At 42.3% G+C, this 7,500-nt stretch overlaps 3 non-coding genes across 3 annotated transcripts in view; all 3 read right to left on the reverse strand.

The window, feature by feature from the left end:
• LOC135267700 (large subunit ribosomal RNA) overlaps positions 1-1,385 on the reverse strand; it is a 4,039-nt gene extending 2,654 nt beyond the window's left edge. The window contains exon 1 of the ribosomal RNA XR_010336088.1: positions 1-1,385. This exon is cut by the window's left edge and continues 2,654 nt beyond it. This is a non-coding gene — a ribosomal RNA (large subunit ribosomal RNA).
• A 476-nt stretch (positions 1,386-1,861) lies between these two features.
• Positions 1,862-2,018, reverse strand: LOC135267698 (5.8S ribosomal RNA). The gene has a single exon (XR_010336086.1). It is a non-coding gene; the product is annotated as a 5.8S ribosomal RNA (ribosomal RNA).
• A 2,058-nt stretch (positions 2,019-4,076) lies between these two features.
• LOC135267702 (small subunit ribosomal RNA) lies at positions 4,077-5,999 on the reverse strand. The gene has a single exon (XR_010336090.1). It is a non-coding gene; the product is annotated as a small subunit ribosomal RNA (ribosomal RNA).
• Between the last annotated feature and the right edge of the window lie 1,501 nt (positions 6,000-7,500).

Raw genomic sequence — 7,500 nt, forward strand, 5'->3', positions numbered from 1 at the left:
ATTCGAGTCTCGCGGCTTCATATAAAGTTCGAGCAAGCCGGAGATCTCACCCATTTAAAGTTTGAGAATAGGTTGAGGCCGTTTCGACCCCAATGCCTCTAATCATTCGCTTTACCGGATGAAACTCGTAAGCGACGAGCGCCAGCTATCCTGAGGGAAACTTCGGAGGGAACCAGCTACTAGATGGTTCGATTAGTCTTTCGCCCCTATACCCAGTTCCGACGATCGATTTGCACGTCAGAATCGCTACGGACCTCCATCAGGGTTTCCCCTGACTTCGTCCTGACCAGGCATAGTTCACCATCTTTCGGGTCCCAGCGTGTACGCTCTTGGTGCGCCTCTTCTCGCAATGAGAATGAGACGCCCCGGGAGTGCGGGGCGACAGCCGTAACGGCCGCCCATCTTCCCTTAGTCCGTGCAAGACGAACTTTCACTTTCATTGCGCCTTTAGGTTTAGTCATGTCCCAATGACTCGCGCACATGCTAGACTCCTTGGTCCGTGTTTCAAGACGGGTCCTGAAAGTACCCAAAGCTATAGCGTCGCAGATCGGCGTTTCAACCGAGTCTGTCCGAGAACTCATTGGCGAACAGCCATTCGTAGACAGAACCGACACCAGGTGCGATTACCGTCATAAACGAACGCGCTTGCCAATGGTCGGACGCTAACTGTGTAGCGGCCCGGCGCCATATGCATACCTTCGAGCGAGTCGACCGGGAAACACCGCGGGTTCGTCCGAAACGGCGAACCGTTCGAACGGGCTCCACCGCGGGCCTTAGATCGACACCCAAAGGATCGCGACGTCCTACTGGGGGAGAAGTGCACGCGTTCGACTTCGGTTCGCATAAACAAAAGGCGCGAACGACGCGTACGCCGTTCGTCGCACGATCATTTAGCGCCGCTATCGAGTCACGCTGAATCTCCCCTTTCGACCTTTCGGGTTTCTCAGGTTTACCCCTGAACGGTTTCACGTACTATTGAACTCTCTCTTCAAAGTTCTTTTCAACTTTCCCTCACGGTACTTGTTCGCTATCGGTCTCGTGGTCATATTTAGCCTTAGATGGAGTTTACCACCCACTTAGGGCTGCACTCTCAAGCAACCCGACTCTGAGGAGAGATCCTCCCGTTATCGGCAACGGTCACTACGGGCCTGGCACCCTCTATGGGCTGTGGCCCCGTTCAAGATGGACTTGGACGCGTCGCACAATCTCGGGATGACGGATCCTCCCTAACACCACATTTCCCGGCGTCCGGTTTCGGCCGCGGGATTCAGTGCTGGGCTTTTTCCTGTTCGCTCGCCGCTACTAAGGAAATCCTAGTTAGTTTCTTTTCCTCCGCTTAATAATATGCTTAAATTCAGCGGGTAGTCTCACCTGCTCTGAGGTCGCAAATATAAATTTGCCTTTATTTTGTCAGACGATAATTACACGTATTCCGTTTATATGGCTGCCTCCAAACAATTTCAAACATCGATCTGACGTCGTTGCGAGAATGTTGTTGTTGTTAATTATAGTGCATAAAATATGCATATAAACAACTTTAACGTCTCGGACACGACGATCGCTTCGTTCGAAATTTAAGCGTTGTGGCTGCTTTTTAATATCGGACGTGCTACGTCTAAACCAACTTGTACCAACAAACTAATAAGAATGTCAGCCGCTATTGCGTTTTAGGATGCCGCGTTATTTTTTATATTGTTTTTATTGTTGTCTACGTTGCATAATATTTTATTATGACAACCGACAATCAATTAACAATTATAGTAACGCGTCATATTTGCACCCAACACGCTCCGACGTAATTGTCTACACAACATTGTGCGCTGTGTTTAAGACAAAAACCGAGCAGTCTTTGAAATTGACACGACCCTCAGCCAGGAGTGGTCCGGGAACAGTATATCCGAGGACCGCAATGTGCGTTCGAAATGTCGATGTTCATGTGTCCTGCAGTTCACAAGTTGACGCGCAATTAGCTGCGTTCTTCATCGACCCACGAGCCAAGTGATCCACCGTTCAGGGTAATCTTTTCAAACAAATTTAAAATATTATTACATAACGCACCGTTCCACATCGAAATCGTTTCATCATCACACAACAACAAAAATAACTACTTAAGGTTATTACAATTGTGATGTATATGTGAGAAACGGACCAATCGAAAGAAACGTTCGGCGTTATATTTTATAATATTTTATTTAATTAAAGTGGCATTTGTTTCTACTTATCGAAAAGAGTATGCAGTTATAGTTTAAGTTTACATAAAGAATAACCCGATGATATTAACGTTTTATAAATACGTATATATATCTATTAGGTTTTTTTTCTCTATCAACTTTGTCTATAAAACTCTGCTCCTTTTGCGATAAGCATTATGTATATTTATTAAATAGAAAATATGTCGAAAAACCAGACGTTTTCTTCAAACAAACGCCACAGCTACAAACTTAATCACAACAATATTTACCAAACAATACAATTGTAGGGTGTTTTGTGTGATACGTCGTTTGGTGGGCATTCTAAGAACGTCCGTCGACATAAAAACGAATCAAAAGAAAAGCACAGGCAGTGCAAAACGTTCCTTCGTCAGTCGGGCGTATATCATTTAAAACCCACAGAATCTAAAAAAGTTAATAAACTTTTTTATTTAGATTCCTACGGTTCGTCGCGTCGTTAAAGTAAATTATTACTTCGACGCATGCGGAACCCAGGTACCCGAAAACCGTAAGCCTAAGCGTTTTTTTCCAAACATCACTCACTATCGATAAAGTAAATTGATTTTATGTATTTATAAATGTGCGTTTGTATGTATAGTAGTATAGTAGTAGTATATTTTGTTATTGGTTGTTTCGAGCTTTTTATTGTTATAAAACGTTTTTGTAGTCTTGTACATAAAGTACAGACGAATAGACAGCCCCTTTTATTTATTAATAAACTCCAACCATTTACAAATTAAATTACAACTACAACATCTCTTTTACACATTAATTATACACCATCTTTATTTTCTTTTTTCCGAAGCGAATACGATGAAGAAAATACGCAAAGACTGGCTTACAAAACCGTAAGCCTAAGCGTTTATTTTTCAAACATCACTCACCATCGGTAAAGTAAAATGATGGTATGTATAAATGTGTATTTGTATGTACAGTAGCGTAATAATTTTGTTGTTGGTTGTTTCGAGTTTATTTATTATTATGGTTTGTATGTATAAAGTTTTAGTCTTGTACATAAAGTACAGACGAATAGACAGCCCCTTTTATTTATTAATAAACTCCAACCATTTACAAATTAAATTACAACTACAACATCTCTTTTACACATTAATTATACACCATCTTTATTTTCTTTTTTCCGAAGCGAATACGATGAAGAAAATACGCAAAGACTGGCTTACAAAACCGTAAGCCTAAGCGTTTATTTTTCAAACATCACTCACCATCGGTTAAGTAAAATGATGGTATGTATAAATGTGTATTTGTATGTACAGTAGCGTATTAATTTTGTTGTTGGTTGTTTCGAGTTTATTTATTATTATGGTTTGTATGTATAAAGTTTTAGTCGTGTACATAAAGTACGATCGTATTGGCAGACACCATTATTATTCATTCATTCATTCTTGTTTGTTATTATAAATAACTCCAACCATATACAAATACTACAACAACAACAACAACATCTCTTGCACATTAATTATACACCACCACTGTGTATTAGTACTTTTTTTCGAAGCGAATACGATGATGGAAATACGCTAAGACCGGCACTGCGAAAGCAATAATAAAACGTTAGCACATAACCATCTTTCGACAATATTGATTCGTGTTAATGTTCGAAAAAATTCTTTGAAAACGTCGTTTACGGCACGTTTACAATCGATTTATAAAATAAATCGAAAAACGTAACAACAGATCCGCTTAATGCAAGACGACCCGTTGTTGCTTTTCCGTTCGACGCATAATAAAGAATTTTGTATGAGAATTGATCATCATACGAATAGTGTATGTATGTGTGTTTTTTGTTGATCAGCACAGACAAAATGTGTGTGTATGTGTGACAACTAAACAACAACATTTACACGTTAATGATCCTTCCGCAGGTTCACCTACGGAAACCTTGTTACGACTTTTACTTCCTCTAAATGATCAAGTTTGGTCATCTTCCCAGCAACATCGGCAACGTCGAAACGCCACCGCGCACCGGTCCGAAGACCTCACTAAATCATTCAATCGGTAGTAGCGACGGGCGGTGTGTACAAAGGGCAGGGACGTAATCAACGCGAGCTTATGACTCGCGCTTACTGGGAATTCCTCGTTCATGGGGAACAATTGCAAGCCCCAATCCCTAGCACGAAGGAGGTTCAGCGGGTTACCCGGACCGCTCGGTCAGGGAGGACACGCTGATTCCTTCAGTGTAGCGCGCGTGCGGCCCAGAACATCTAAGGGCATCACAGACCTGTTATTGCTCAATCTCGTGCGGCTAGAAGCCGCCTGTCCCTCTAAGAAGAATTGTTTGTACGCCGACAGTAAAAACCGCACATAGAGACCGGGCGAACCCGGCTCCAGCCGGCATTTGGGATGTCGAAATACGCCTATTTAGCAGGCTAGAGTCTCGTTCGTTATCGGAATTAACCAGACAAATCGCTCCACCAACTAAGAACGGCCATGCACCACCACCCACCGAATCAAGAAAGAGCTCTCAATCTGTCAATCCTTCCGGTGTCCGGGCCTGGTGAGGTTTCCCGTGTTGAGTCAAATTAAGCCGCAGGCTCCACTCCTGGTGGTGCCCTTCCGTCAATTCCTTTAAGTTTCAGCTTTGCAACCATACTTCCCCCGGAACCCAAAAGCTTTGGTTTCCCGGAAGCTGCCCGCCGAGTCATCGGAGGAACGTCGGCGGATCGCTAGCTGGCATCGTTTATGGTTAGAACTAGGGCGGTATCTGATCGCCTTCGAACCTCTAACTTTCGTTCTTGATCAATGAAAGCGTTTTTGGCAAATGCTTTCGCTTCTGTCCGTCTTGCGACGATCCAAGAATTTCACCTCTAACGTCGCAATACGAATGCCCCCATCCGTTCCTATTAATCATTACCTCGGGGTTCCGAAAACCAACAAAATAGAACCGAGGTCCTATTCCATTATTCCATGCACACAGTATTCAGGCGAAGTTTTAGCCTGCTTTAAGCACTCTAATTTGTTCAAAGTAAACGTGCCGGCCCACCTCGACACTCAATGAAGAGCACCGCGGCGGGATTGAGTTGGGCCGCCCTCTCGAGCTAAGCCCACCGGCAGGACGTCCCGCGAAACGCCAGTTAACACCGCGAACGATGAACCGGCGGCGCGGGACACAAATTCGACTACGAGCTTTTTAACCGCAACAACTTTAATATACGCTATTGGAGCTGGAATTACCGCGGCTGCTGGCACCAGACTTGCCCTCCAATTGATCCTCGTTAAAGGGTTTAGAGTGTACTCATTCCGATTACGGGGCCTCGGATGAGTCCCGTATCGTTATTTTTCGTCACTACCTCCCCGTGCCGGGAGTGGGTAATTTGCGCGCCTGCTGCCTTCCTTGGATGTGGTAGCCGTTTCTCAGGCTCCCTCTCCGGAATCGAACCCTGATTCCCCGTTACCCGTTACAACCATGGTAGGCGCAGAACCTACCATCGACAGTTGATAAGGCAGACATTTGAAAGATGCGTCGCCGGTGCGAGACCGTGCGATCAGCGTAAAGTTATTCAGATTCACCAAGTTGTACGATGACGGCGAAACCGCCACCGATTGGTTTTGATCTAATAAAAGCGCTCCTTCCGTCTCCGGTCGGAGCTCTGTTTGCATGTATTAGCTCTAGAATTACCACAGTTATCCAAGTAAATGTGGGTACGATCTAAGGAACCATAACTGATTTAATGAGCCTTTCGCGGTTTCACCTTAATTTGGCTTGTACTGAGACATGCATGGCTTAATCTTTGAGACAAGCATATGACTACTGGCAGGATCAACCAGGGAACTGTGTTTTTGTGTTTTTTGAGACAGACGAGAGAATAAAATACTCATCATCATCGTTTATAAAGATGAAGAATATGCGCGTTTGTGCGAAACAATCTAACATATAAGAAAGTAACGCCACGCTGTTTCTTCTTTTCTTCGTACGATATAGAGATAAATGTATCGTCATCATCGTCGTCGTAGTCGTTAAACACCACAACACATATATCGGTCAATAAAGGCATAATAATAATATTTATAATATTATTTTTTACCTTTGCCGATTTAAAAGTTCAAACATTCTCTTCACTCTTCGCAAGATTGAATGCGACGTGAATTTATGAAATTCTTTCGAATCCATAAACGTTACGAATATTATATAAATATTCTCGCTCGGATATTAGAGAGTTGACGCATTTATTATTTTTGTTTGTTTAAATCACAAACATTTGTTAGTTCAACAAAGTTTGATTGCATAAGGACCGCCAACGTAAGAGAATACGTTTTGCCGCATCCGCAATCTCGCTGTGGGGAACTGGGCGAGCCACAAAATCACAAAATAAAGCAATCTCGCAAGCAAAGCCCTATTCGAATTCGATAGCGGAAATGTGCGATAAACGTCGATAAATTGGAAGCAAATGCAGAACGTATACATAATCGGTCGTTTTGTCGTCGTCATTTATGATAAACTTCGACTAAACCGTTACACCGTTCATATCGCCTCACTCAACGCATCGACACACACCACTACCATATGTATACCAGCGCGACACCGATCGAGGCAGCCGCTCGGTATTGGATGTGCGCACCGCTCCACTGACATAGCTCCACAGGCGACGTCTACCGAAGCGCACAGCTCTATAACTATAAGGCATACACACAAAAGGGAGAAAATATTTTAAATATTGATAATATTAAAAAGTCATATTTTATATTTAAACCATTATAAAATTTAATTATAAAAACGTTTGTTTTAAAAAAAATAATTAATTAATAAAAACAAAATTATTTTAAGCGCCGTACTTCGTAAACGTCGTACTTCGTTCGTCGTATGTGCAAAGTCAAATGAATGCTGTAGTTAGTCGCAGTTGGAACGTCTGAATGTCGTACAACGTAACAATAATTTTGAGTGCCCTAATGTGTAGACGTCGTACTTCGCGAACGTCGCACTTCGTAAACGACGTACTTCGTGAACGTCGCACTTCGTAAACGACGTACTTCGTGAACGTCGCACTTCGTAAACGACGTACTTCGTAAACGTCGCACTTCGTAAACGACGTACTTCGTGAACGTCGTACTTCGTAAAGGTTATGCAATATTAATACACATTTGCTGTATTGCAAGTTGCATTTTAATAAATATTATGCATTTTTATGTTTTAATTTAATATCTAGGCCAAAATACTATGTTTATTTAATTGTTAAATGTGTACGTTTATTTATAGATACGTAATTTACATAAAAATTTGTTTTTTTTTTTATTATATGCAAACTACAAATAAAACATTTAATATTTTTAAACG

This window comes from Tribolium castaneum, unplaced genomic scaffold, assembly GCF_031307605.1.
Source record: "Tribolium castaneum strain GA2 unplaced genomic scaffold, icTriCast1.1 ptg000079l, whole genome shotgun sequence".
In the NCBI taxonomy this organism is placed as follows: Eukaryota; Metazoa; Arthropoda; class Insecta; order Coleoptera; family Tenebrionidae; genus Tribolium; species Tribolium castaneum.